Source organism: Tenrec ecaudatus, chromosome 8 (genome assembly GCF_050624435.1).
Source record: "Tenrec ecaudatus isolate mTenEca1 chromosome 8, mTenEca1.hap1, whole genome shotgun sequence".
Lineage (NCBI taxonomy): Eukaryota > Metazoa > Chordata > Mammalia > Afrosoricida > Tenrecidae > Tenrec > Tenrec ecaudatus.
Window position 1 is genome coordinate 148,534,162 of NC_134537.1, and position 13,746 is coordinate 148,547,907.

The following is a 13,746-nucleotide window of genomic DNA, read 5'->3' on the forward strand; positions in this document are numbered from 1 at the left end:
GATGGAGCTAACTCTGGTACTTTGGTATATTCGAAATCATGCCAGTGGAGTAAAGATCGATGTTAGAAGCAAAAGCAAATCAAACAACTGTACTATGAACCCAGTTTGCCAATACTTATTTTAGTCTATGTTAAATTTTAAATATCTATGAATGTGAAGATCACTTCCATTTTAAAAATGGAAAATAAATGATGTTTATAAATAATAAGTAATTTTTCAAGGAAACCTGGCAGGGTTTTGAGTGACATGCAGAAAGTCAGTGGTAAAAGCACACTTTGCGTTGACAAATTATATTGTTCTTTCATTTTTAAAGCTTATTTTCCTTATACATTGACATCTATTCCATGAGTCACACTAAGCGCTTACCAGTACCCAGAACCAATTGGTGTGTGCATGGGTCGAGAGTGGCATGGGTCAAGGATTACATCTGGGGATTACAACCAGGAGTCGGGTTGCACTCGGCACCACTGAAGCAGAATTTCTAAACGTGAACTGCCAAATCTCTCTCCTTCAAATGGTAATATTTCGTGTCATGATGTAAATTTCCAGAAATGCCTGAAATTTTAAGGAACTTAATTGCTTCCTTCACCAACTACAAAGCTAGAATACGAGTGTGTTTAGTATGGTTTGGATGTGTGTGCCCAGAGCCAGAGATTTGACTTTTGCTCGGTATTGCGTCTCTTAAACTCGCTGCACTTGGCAATTCATTTACATCCATAATTGAGAAGCCACCAGTCTGCTCTTGTCTGAAGCGCCTTGCTCTGCACACTCATGATATGCATGATTGGCTATTGCCATAAAAATGCACCATACATTTTTAAAAGATAATTCAACTGCAGAGAATGAATCAATATGAACTACAGTGATAACATATGCGAAACAATCTCCCTAATGCCAGTGCAGAGCCGTTCGCGCTCCTCTTGATGGGAAGCTGTCACTTGCTTCGAGCTGGAGCTATTAGGTCGGCGTTCAGCACTTCCTTCTTGGAAAACTTGCCGGAAGTACCGCTTTCTCGTTCGCACGATTTGCTGAGCAGGTAGTGCTGCTGCTGCTTTCCCTTTGTGCTGTTGGTTTCTGTTGTTCCTCGTGTTCTTAAAAAATGAGAAAGAGAAGGCCCTTTGAGTTCTTCTGGGCATGCAAAAATTAGGCTGGACACGTGTTCGTCCATTCATTGATTGGTTGATTCAACAATGAATTAAACGCATGTGATCATTTGGTTGTCCTCAAATTGGTAGTGGTTTATTTGATACTCGAGTCTGTGGTACATTTGAAGATGCACTTCTTAGTCACGGTCTACAATAAAGCTGAACCAGAGTGTAGTCCGTGCTGAGGATGTACCGAGCCGTACCTATTTTAACCATTGTGATGACTTTCTTGTACCAAACTCTTTTCTGGAGGTCCAGCAAGGAAGAAGGGGGGGAGGACAGGTGAAGTCTCACTTCCAACCTTGCCCGTAGGCCAAGGTGAACCCAGTCTTTGCTATAGAATGGAGACTTCTTGGGCTTGGTACAATGATTGAAAATTCATTGATATTGTTGCAATTAATGGTCATTCCTTGTTTTATCGCTGTTTACTGGCCCATCACATGAATACACTACAAATGGTTATCTACTTTCCTGTTAACAAAAACTTGTATTATGCTCAGTTCAGGACTATTATTATAAATAAAGCTACTAATGAGTATTATTAATTGTGTGTGTGTGCATATGCTTTTGTGTACTTTTGGGGAATGACAAAGAATGGACTATGAGAGTATAAGATTAGAAATATGATTTTTGAATCATCCATAGTTTTCCAACGGTTTTGTACCATTTTTAATGTACAGTTGCTTCTCATGCTTGGAAATATTTGTTATTTGTATGTTTGTTTCTTTATTTTATGCTTCCAACTGATTGTAATTTCTCTGATGATAAATTCTCCTTTCAGATATTTATTGGTCATATGTATGTTCTGTCTCTCTCTTTGTTTTCAAAATGATTATATTGGTTGTTAATCTAGATATCAGATCATTCCATAGTTGAAACACATCAAGCAGTATTGTACAATTGCTGCCATAATCAGGTTTAAAGCCTTCCTTTCCACTTTTGTTGTATCCACTCAAATATTTTGCCCTTTTGGTTCTTGATATATAGAAGTCCATTGAATTATGCTCATTGTAAATTCTGTTCTTTTAAGAGATACAGATTTCCTGAATCTTCTTTCCAGTCTGTGATTACATTTAACATTTTAAAATAATTTTTATGAAAGACATACCAATTTCCATTAAACGCTCACTTTCATTTATTTTTTATTTTCTGCTTTAAAAAAAATCTCAATTTCTCTTTAAGAAAATTTTGCTGCCTCTGCATCAAGAAACTACTCTGAATTTTTTTTATTTTATAGGTATTCTTTTTCAGACTCTGTTAAACTATGTTGATTTTCATTTCGTCTAGAATTATTTTTTGTGTTTTAAATGCAAGGTGTGGGTGTCAAAATTTACATATTTTTTCCATATACAATTTCAGTTGTTATAACATTTTTTAAGTCTTTGCTTTTCCTTTTATACAACTTGGTGCATTGGTAAAATGCACTGACTGCTTTTGTGTACTTTAGGGAAAACTCAACTTTGTTCCATTGATCTAATGATTATTTTATACCAATGCTATGCTATTTTTAATTACTAGAGAGTTCTGCTAGATTTTGAAATCAGGTAAGAGAAGTCTGCCATAGAACGGTTATTTTCTTTATTTTAAGATAATTTCTTCCCTTTAGAAGTGAATAAAATTCCATGTAAAGTTTGTAATCAGCTTGTCAATTTATTTAGCTACAATAGCAAAAATCTGATAGAATTTATTTGCAATTGGCTTCTTCTACTGAATAGGTAAACTTCATGAGAATTTATGGAATCTGCTCATTCTTCAACATGCCTTGCCTTTCTATTTATTTAGATCTGAAAAACTCTCTTAGCAATGTTTTATAATTTTATTGTATGTGTTTTGTGTACTTTGAATATTTTTTTCTTGAAGGCTTTAAAAATTTATTTTACATCAAAGGTATCTTTTTTTGAGGGGCCAGTCAGGAGGTAATTTGATGATAATATAGAGAAGGATAACACATGCTTATTTATTTACCTGATATCTTGTCATTTACGGTGCTATATGCACTATTAATCATAGTATCTATTGTTTTTATATTTAAATTTGTCATATCTGAAGAGTACTGGTTTAACTTCTCTTATAAAATCTTAAATGTTTTCTTCTTGCTTTGCTCCATGGCACTTAAAATACCAAGTTTATTAGACATAGTGAAAATAAATAATCTTATTTTTAATCTGAAGATTAAGACATACAATAATTTGGTATAATTTAACTGTTACTAAGAGAATTTATTATAGGTGTGCTATATTTAGGACATCTTAATTTCCTAGATATTGACATGTAAGGGGTTTTATTTTCAATTATTGATATACATTGAATTATATTAAAAGCTTTTTCTGCATCTGATGAAAATGTTATATGATTTTTCCTTTATTTCATTATTATTGAGAATTACACTGCTTAATATTTTATGTTAAAATGTTTACCATTTTGAAGTCCTACTTAGTTATAATATTTTTATTACTTATTTCTAAATTTAGTTTGCAGATATTGAGTTCAGCAATGCAAACTCTGATTTATGAGAACTAAAATATGCAATTATTTAGAAATATTTTCCACCTTTATGGTTAGAATCTTATTGTCTTCATAAAATAAATAGTGTTCTTTGCTTATCTTGTTCTGTAAGAATTGTGTAGTATTGGTATTATTCTTTTTTAAATGTTTAACAATTATTGAAAAGTGAACTGAAATTTTCCAATGAAAAGTATGTCAATATAATTTAATTAGTTTAATAGCTATAGTCTATTTAGACTTTCAATTTCTATTTGTCTCTGTGGTTTTCCAAATAATTATTTTATTAATATTTTCATTTTATTATAAAATAATGTTATTAATAATATAATTATTACCATCTGTGTGTTCATAGAACACTGGTATAAGTCATACTTACTCCGGAAGAGTCCACATTTGTCAGAATAGAACTGGACACCACAAAATTTTCAATGGCCAATTTTTTCAAATGTACATCTCAAGACTTACTCTCTGAGAAGCTACTGAGGTAACTCAAACTTCTCACTTTTTATTTAGCATCATAGGACTTCATTGTACTACTCAGGGATTCAAATTTTATTATTACATTTGTAAGTATGATAGCTGTGAGATTTTTTTTGAATTCCTCATATTGGTAATTTGGGTTTTATCCCATTCTTTCCTTAGCAATTTTAGTCTATTAATCCAATTTTATTAACCTAAACAAGAAAAAAACTTTTAATTTTGATAACTTTCAAAATGTCTATTTTATTTTTGTTATTCACACTTTTTCCAGATATGAATAATCCAACAGGTGTGGAAATTATTGAAAAATATTATTAATAGCATATCATAATTTTGCTGGTGCAAAATTTAACTGACAGAAATTTAAAAACAGTGGGAGCAGCACATTAACAAGGTACAGACAGAAATGTAAACTGGACTGAAATAGACTCATGGAATAAAGAATATCATTGCTAATATCAGATGGCTCTTGGTTGAAAGCAGAGAACAGCAGCAAGGTATTTACCTGTTATATATTTGGTATGCAAAGGCATTGGCTTTTTGAGTCATAACAAATTAACATTAGCATTGTGTAAAATGGAAATTCCAAAACATTTCTTTTTGTTCATATGGAAACTACATGGATGTATAGGAGGTGGTTCAAACAGAACAAGAAGATACTCAATCTTTAAAATCAAGAGAGAGGCAGTCAAGTTTGTATACTCTCACCATACTTACTGAGTCTGCATGCTGAGCAAACAATTTGAGTTTTGAGTGTATCAAGAAGAATGTGGACTCATGATTAGAAAAAGACTCATTAAGAACCTGCAAACGAAACATGCAAATGTTACTTGCTGAAAGTGATTAAGAGCTGAAGCACTTATTAATGAAGATCAAAGACTGCAGTCTTCCGCTTGCATTACAGATCAACTTAAGGAAAACAAAAATCCTCATCAGTGGTCCTGTAATCAGACACATGATCAATGGACAAAAGGTTTCAGTTTGGGAGGGTTTTATTTGACTCAACTGCACAATCACTGTCAATGGGCACATCAATCAAGAAATTCCATGATGCCTTCCTTGAGCAATTCTGCGAAGGACCCCTTAGAAGTATTAATGAGCAAAAATATCACTTTGAGAATGAAGGTGCATATGACCCAAGTCATGGTATTTTCAATCACCTTCCATGTATGTGAAATGTGGCCAATGAATAAGGGGAAGAATTGATGCATTTGCATAAAGATATTAGCTAATAATGTGCAAAGTACCATGGCCTGCTTTAGAAAGGCAACCAAAAAAATTAATTGGAAGGTGTGTGGTTAGTCTTCATCTCATATACTTTGGACAAGTTATTTTGGTCCCTGGAGAAAGACATCAAGCTGGATAAAGTTGGGAATCAGCAAGATAAACACACGATCTTCCCAGTGGGTTCAAAAATAGCAATGATCCTGTGGATGGTGTAGGGCCTGTCCTACATCAGTAAAACCGACTTCACAGTACTGAAGGACCACAGCTTCAACTACAATTTGTTTTCTTCTTATTTAGGATTTGCTTCACCTTTATTTTACTCTCTCCATGAAGTAGAATCTAAGATTCTTGATTTTACATTTTTCATTTTATAATATAGGCATTGAAAGTTATACAATTATTTATAACTATTGTTCAGCTATGCTTTATACACCTAGTCTATGTTTTCCTTATTATTTAGTTTGAAATATGTTCTCATAGATGTTTGATGTATTTTTACATGAGCTATTTAACTTGTACTGTTAAATTTCCTAATGGTGGAGAGGTAGAAAAATCATTTTATTATTGATTTTTAAGTTAATGGTGTGTCAGAAAGTATTCTATACATCTTTTATTTGTATATTTTGTTTGTTTTATGGCTCAGCTCATGATGTATTTGATGAATGTGTGTTTTTATTGAAATTAATGTGCATTCTTCCATTTGGTGGTAATGTATTCTCTAAATTCAAATCCTGTCAGGCGGGTGGGTAGCTGTTCCTGAACCCTCAAGAATAGTTCAGCTCTGTCCTGTGTGGTCCTTTTGATTCAGAATCGACTCAGCAGGAGAGGTAGTTTGGTTTTATTGGTGAGAAACTTACAGAATCCTTAAGAGCTGCCTCTCTGTAAAAGCCAAACTCCAAATTCAGTACCCTCTGAAAATCTTATTATAGCTTAGTTTTATATCTTTAAGGCAAGTTTAAGGTCGGTTTTATCACTGGCATGGAACTCATTCCTCAGGTGTGACCTTTCTAGTACATTAAGTGAATTCACCACTGTTGAGAAATTATTAATGAGATCTCTCCACAACGGTAGAACAGGAATATCCACTTGCTCCAGCACCATTCAACTTCTCGGGTGTTGTTTGCTCTCTCATCCTTCTAGCAGCAACTGCCTGTGGGTCTTGGGTTGATTTCTTCATGAACATATGCAACCCATAATCCATCTTTCAATCTTTTAACCTCCTCTTCTGAAAAGTTCCCATTTTTACCAGAATCCACCCCACAGTTTCAGCACACTGCAGAATCCTAGTCCTGGTGTTGTAGTGGCTACCCACTGGGCTCCAGTGTAGAATGTCCTACCACTAGCCACTCAAAGGGGATAAGATAAGACCTTCTATTCCTGTAGTCCGTTCCAGTCCTATAAACTAAAAGGGCCGTCCTACCTTGTCCTTTAGGGTTTCTATGAGTCAGCATTGGCTCTATGACAATTCACTGGATTTTGTTTGTAATATTAAACCAGTCATCAGTTGAACTGCATGTATTTTTTTTTGGTGTAAATAGTGAAATTTTCTCCAGGAAGAGAACTAGACAAGAGTTTATTACTTCCCTTTCTCTTGAGGTCACGGTTTTCTAGTGTCGGAAGACTGCTCTCTATGACATTTTATGTACAGCTGGTATAGCAAGTGGGATAGTAAAGACCACTCTACAATGATCACAAGTGGAAACTCCACTGTTATTATTGCAAAGGTCCTACCTGGGAACTGCTCAATTTTCAAGTTAAATTTAGAGAGGGCACAGCTGACATTCTCGGTGTCTTGGAAGTGCGCCTGGAGAAAACAATGGTGACAAATGGATGGAAGGTCAGATACAATATGTAGTCTTTTTTTAACATAGGGTCACAGTGCAATCCCCACTTTATACTTGGTGTTGAAGATACAAAGAGCAGATTGACCCTAGTATTACAGTTTCAGAACTGTGGACAAGAGAGAGATTAAATAATTGATCGCAGTACATTGTGGAAAAGTATTGTAATTGGGTAAGTGTACAGTGTGACATGACACAAGATGGGTCGCCTCATAACCGAACTCAGAGCATTGATGGGGGGTTTCTGAGGAGGGTTTTCCAGGATGCGTTAACCACACGAAGACTATTTGGAGGACAATTCGTAGAGAAAACATAGAATGCCAGAAAAACATGTCGACACCGGTGATTTTTCTCAGTACCAATTCACAGCATTATGCTGTCTTCCATTTTGTACAGACTGTTCATCGCATGTGTATTCTTCTAGCAAATGCTAACAAATAGAATCTAATGACACACGTGTTGTGAAATAATGTTATTAATGTATTGTTTTGGTGTTAGGTGCCATTGAGTTGATTCTGACATAATATAGAAAGTGTCCATCCTCACAATTACTGTTAGGATTGAGTTCATTTTTGCAGCCACTGTGTCAGTACATCTCACTGACGGTCTCCTTTTACACTTTCTTTCTACTTTACCAATAGCGATGTCCTGTTGCAGGGACTTTTCGCTCCTGGTGGTACGTCTAAAGTATGTGAGATGAAGGCTCAAGTCTTGGCATCCTTGATTTAACGAACATGATGGCTGTACTTTTACAAGATGTTCATTTCTTCTGGCGTTCGATGGCACTTTCAAGATTCTTCCCCAACACCATAATTTGGATGCACCAGTTCCTCCTCAGTTTGCTTTATTCGTTATCCATCTTTGCATGGTCACGCAGCAATTGAAGATATCGTGACTTGAGTCAGGAACAATTTAGTGGTCCAAGTGTTCTCCTTGTTCTTCCACACTTTAAAGAGGTTTTATGAAGCAGATTTGCCCAATGCAGTTTGACTGCTTCTTTCATGGGCATTGATTGTGGGTTCATGTGAAAGGAAATCCTTGACAACTTCAATCATGTCTTTGTTAATCATAACGTTTAGTCACAAGTTGTAAGGGACTGATTAGGCCACGTTCAGCAGCTCAGCTGAAAGCAGAAATGAATGAATCCAAGGTTAGCAGATAATATGGCTGCTGGCAACCTGTAGGATCAGCAGGCATTAAGTAACCCATTGGCTCCAATCCATAGAAACAGGAGTCAGACAATGAGGAGGTGTAGAATACAGAGCCAACATAAAAGCAAGTTATCCCACGGTGTGCATTGGAAGCGCTCACACCCTAGAGGAGATTTTATCTTGGGGGATTACCATGTCTTAACTGCCAACCCAAAGAGCCTTCTGGTCTAGTAAAGTTGACATAAACATAAATGATAACACTCCCCCCTCTGAATTTTGTCTCATCGCCTTTTGTTGCCATTCTAATTTCCTGAGGGAAGCGGCAATCCATTTCAAAAGATGATTCTTCTCAGTGTTCTTTTTAGTTCCCCTTTTTTGTGACTGTCCTTGAGTGGTCCCTGACTCAGGGTCATCCAGAAACACACTATGAAACTCTGCCTGGTCCCCATCATCACATAAGTGTTTGCAGATCAAACCATTCTAATCGATCATGTTTGCATTGCTTCTATTTTCAGAAGTAGACCCCGAGACCTTTATCCTAACCTGCTTTGGTTGAGAAGCGTGCCTCCAGTAAGAGGCAGAGAACCAGGGACAGATGGGTCCTATGAGCTACATTGGCTGATAGTGGAATCTGGGCTTCCTATATGGAACTGAGAATTCTGCCATAAGATTACTAATGACCCCATTTTGGCAAATCACTGCTTTGCAATTTGGGTGAAAATAGTTCGCCTGATGGTACAGACATAGTGTGTAGCTAATACTCGTCAGAATACAAATATTTTTTACTCACCTCCAGATAAGCATTATGCAAGGTGTTAGCAAAAAATATAACAGAGAAAAGTTCCACTGGTAGTGAGCATTTGCCTGCTAGGCACCCAGTGGCATCTCCAGGGAAGATTCTCTTTGTTGGGAAGGAAAACTTACTGGTAACTGTTGTGAGGTTGAACAGCTTACAAGGACAGAGCTGTGGGAAAAACTCAAGTGCACATATGAGTGGTTTTCTTGTTTCAAAAATAGTGAAATGTCAATTGATGACAAACCTTGGTTTGGACTTCTGTCAACTTCCTGAATGGATGAAAATGTCAACGCATGGTGCATTTGGAGTTCATTCCACCAGGTCAGACTGTTACTCAAGCTTTCTATTTAGAAGTTCTGAAAAGATTGTACAACTGTGTGCAACAAAAAAAGGCCTGATTTGGCCCAGACAGGGGACTAGTTTTGCCACCAGGACAATGCACCTACTCATGCCGCATGCACCGTACTCACCGGATCTCGCTCCATGAGACTTTTTTGTAGTTTCTGTGAATGCAGAAGGACATGAAAGAACAACGATTTGAAGATGTAGAAATGGCGAAGAAACAAAATGAGGGAGACACTGTCAGCCGCTCAAACAGATGAGTTTGCAAAATGTTTCCAGAAACAAAATTGCAGATTTGGCAAATGTATTAAATGTAATGGAGAGTACTTTAAAGGTGATAAGATTATTATTTTTTTTAATTTAAGTTCATAGCTTTTAAAATAAAATCTGGTGCTTTGGGTGCCCCCTTTGTATAAAAGTTGACTGTGGATTGTTTCTTCACTATACTTTCCATGGGGAATCACTGGATTATAAATGACTCAAGGGTAGGGAGGTTTTTGTTTCTTTAAGATTAGTTTATGGAAAATATATTATTTTCCTGTTCCTCTGGTACAGGTTTGTTTTCCTGTTTCCAGGTTTCCTGTTTCCAGGTTTGTTTTTGTTTTTTTAAGATTAGTTTATGGAAAATATATTATTTTCCTGTTCCTCTGGTACATATTGGAACATTGTTCCAATGATACAATGTGGTAGTTATTGTTCATTTTCTCACAAGAATTACTCAGTATTTTCAGAAATGGAATTTTTCCAGCTTCTTTGCATCCTCAATTGTCTTCTTGTTTTTCTTTTTCTAAAGAAAGTTAGTGTGTGTGTGGGCTGGTGGTGGTGGTGGTGTTTTGTAGAGAGTGAGTGGGTGGATAGGATTTCCAGCTACTTCTCATAGGGTGGGGGCAATGATTTCTTGTACATTCCTGTATTGTCCTTTTTTTTCTATATAGTTATATTTCGTAAGCCAATTCCACTGAAGACGTGCACACTGTGATCCACCATGCTTTGAATCTTCAGATAATCAAATAGAGGCCATAAAGGCAATCTTCAGCCACAATTCTCCCTGTACAAAATTTAGACCAGACTTTGACATTGGAGCCATTTAAGCTCTAATGTGAATATTTCATAGCAACCTGGCAACACCCTGTACTGCGTACATTTGTAGTTCCTCTGACTCACTGCTGGGAGCTGTATTGTCATGGTGGTGGTTATTCGGTGCCATCAGGTGGCTCCAGCTGCTCGAAACCCTCTGAACAACAGAAAAAACCACCACTCAGTCCTGTGCCACTTTGACCACTGTTCTGAGGATTTCCCATTGCTGCAGCCAGGGGGTCAATCCATCTTCCAGAATTCACTCTTTTCCACTGGCCTTTTACTTTGCAAAGTATGCCGTCTTTCTCCAGGTTCTGGTGTCTCCTGATAACATGTCCAAAGCACATGAGACTAACTCTCACCACTTTAGCCTATTAGGCATATTCTGGTTGGACTTCTTTCAAGAAAGATCAGGTTGCCCAGGGTATTTTTAAAATTCTTTATCAACACCGTTGTTCAAAATGGATAAATTTTCCTTAGGCCTTCTTATCCACTGTCCAACTTTCACATGTATATGAAGTGATTTAAAATACCATGGGTTGGGTCAGGCATATCTTAGTCCTCAAAGTAACATCCTCTCTTTTCAACACTTTAAAGAGGTTCCATGCAACAGATGTACCTTGCAATGAGTCACCTGGTCTCCTGACTGTGACTTCATAAGCACGGATAATGGATGCAAGCAAGATAAAAATCCTTGATACCTCCACCTTTTCTCCATTTATCATGGTGTTATCTACTGCTCTGGGTGTGAAAATGTTGGTTTTCTTTACATACAGTTGTAGTCTATACTTTGTATGCCATTTAAAAAGGCACTTGCAATAAGTCATTTGTCTTTCAAAATACTATCACAGGTTATCTAGCTTCATATCTATCACCAAGGCTATGTCTCCAACTATGCATTCCAATCACCAATAATTATCAACGCAGCTTGACATGGTTGATCAATTTCATACAGAAAGGTTTAAAAATCTTTTCAACTTCTGCATCACTAGATTTAGTTGTTGGTGCATAAGTCTGAATAATAGTTCTATGTGGCTAGACATAATATCTGAGACAGCATTATACATTTAGCTAGATGTTGACAGCGGCTGGAGTGCACATGGAGCCACTGTTTTCTGACAATTCTATTGTCACAGACAGAGTTGCAGGACGCATTTTCCTGAGGTTTCTTGAAGCCTGCCCTCAGTGTCTTGCTAAAGCTAAGGGAACCAAAGAGGCTGCTAAGGATGTGACTGGTCTGAAGCAGTGTTTGGCTGAATTCAAGTGGGACCTGGATTGGGTGGAAAGACTTGATGTGGCCCTGGGTCTGGTGCCAGAAGCCAGCGGATCGCAGTCAACTGCTCAGAACAAGGATCAGAGGGCTGATAGCCCCAAAGGTAACTTCTTCCAGTGGGAGAGGAGCTTCTCCCGGCAGACTCAGGCCGCAGTGCTCACAGGGCTACCCCGCCTCCATCAGCTCAAAGTCCCTAGAAAGCAACCCACCGATTATTGTGCAGCAATGGCCAAGTCTGACCAGCAGATGCAGAAGATTCCAAAGAAGCTGCAGACTAAACAGGCTTCCATGGAGAAATCTGAAAAGGCCAAGCAACTGTGAGCACTGAGGAAGACGGAAAGAAGGTACAAGCAGAAGTTCTTCAGAAGAGGCAATGGGAGAAAAAACATGATGCACGCCATTAAGAAATATCAGAAAGACTTCTCTGATAAACTGGATTTCCTCGAGGGAGACCAGACACCTGTGGCACAGGGCATAAAGGAAGAAGCTAATGGCTGGCAGATGCAGAAGGGGCCCATAGCCAGGTGATGCTAGAAAACCCAGAAGTTTGGTTTTGGTGGAAAGAAGCAAGGCTCTAAGTGGACACCGGCGAGAGCTACCATGATGAGTCCTGCCCCCAGCCAAACAGCCCAGGCAAGAGCCCAGGAAGCCTGGGAAGGGAGGATTGAATAAGGAACCTGGGAAAGGAAGGAGACAGAAAAGGAAGAATCGAGCACAATAAGCAGCTTCTTTACAAGTAGCCAAGAGAAAAGGTGCTGAAAATTTGGAATTTCTCAATTTCATTGGGTCTCTCTTGTTGGTATCTTTTTATAAACAGAACATCCTTTAAATAAACTTTTAAAAAAAGATAGATGCTGCCCTGTCCTTTTTGATGATGAATGGAACTCGAGTCCTATTCGTTGCGTCATTCCAGGTATCATAAATTATATGATTTTTTGACTAAAAATGGTGTGTAGCCTTTTAGTTCACAGATACCAGGAACATCAATCTTCATTCATTCAATTTCCTTTTTAATGACAGAATTTTCCTAGACTCATACTTCATATTTTCCATGTTCCAATTACTAATTGATTTTGCTACTGTCTCATGTGGCTCCCCATCAGCAAATGAGGGTACCGAAGGCTTTCCTTCCAAAGGCTTTATTCAATTCGGGTCATTCTTATTGAGTGTACTTTGAGAAGGCAGCTCTTCCTTGATTATATTTTGAATGCCTTCTGACCTGAGGAGCTCACCTTCTGGAACGGTTTCTGACAGTGTTCAGCCTCTATTCATTAAATGACAATGTCTTCATGCCATTCATATGATCTCAGTTGAAATGGACAGACTATTATTTCTTCATAATCTGCCCCCAGCCTAAAAGCTCTGCTGAAACTGTGCAGTTGGTGTGACTCTGCTGGGATGTGGAATATCTGTGAAATACCCTTCAGCGTCAGAGCAACAGTGAAACTACCACAGTAAGACGTAGCGGCAGATGAGTGGAGGATTAAGGTTAGCTGCTCGTATTTGAAAACTGTTCAAGATAATTCATGTTTTCTTTTTCAAGCTAGAAAGTTGAGAGAACTTGTTGAAATGTGTACAAAGCCCGAGAGGCACCAAAGCTTCGGAAGAAAAACAGAAATGAGAAAAGGGAGGATATTAGGAAAAAAGAGGTTAGGCAGCGGATTCCAGGGGAAGATTCCAGCAGGTTCCCTGGTCATGCAAAATGCTGGTAACTAGAGGTCCATAAGTGGGTGCCCCTGTATCCTCAGTCTCCTTTGTAGAGAAAGCTACCAAAGGAAAGGAGGTAGAGAGAAGTCTGGCCCTGTTCCTGTAAGTTATTCCTGAATGCATTATTCATATTTGATAAATCATTTAGAAGTAGCTACTTTATTAGCTTATAAAGCACATTATATGGTTTTAAATTGTTAAT

At 37.5% G+C, this 13,746-nt stretch overlaps 1 pseudogene; it reads left to right on the plus strand.

Annotated features, from left to right (window-relative positions):
• Positions 1–872: 872 nt before the first annotated feature.
• LOC142455563 (putative rRNA-processing protein EBP2 pseudogene) lies at positions 873–12,558 on the plus strand (annotated as a pseudogene).
• The last annotated feature ends 1,188 nt before the right edge of the window (positions 12,559–13,746 follow it).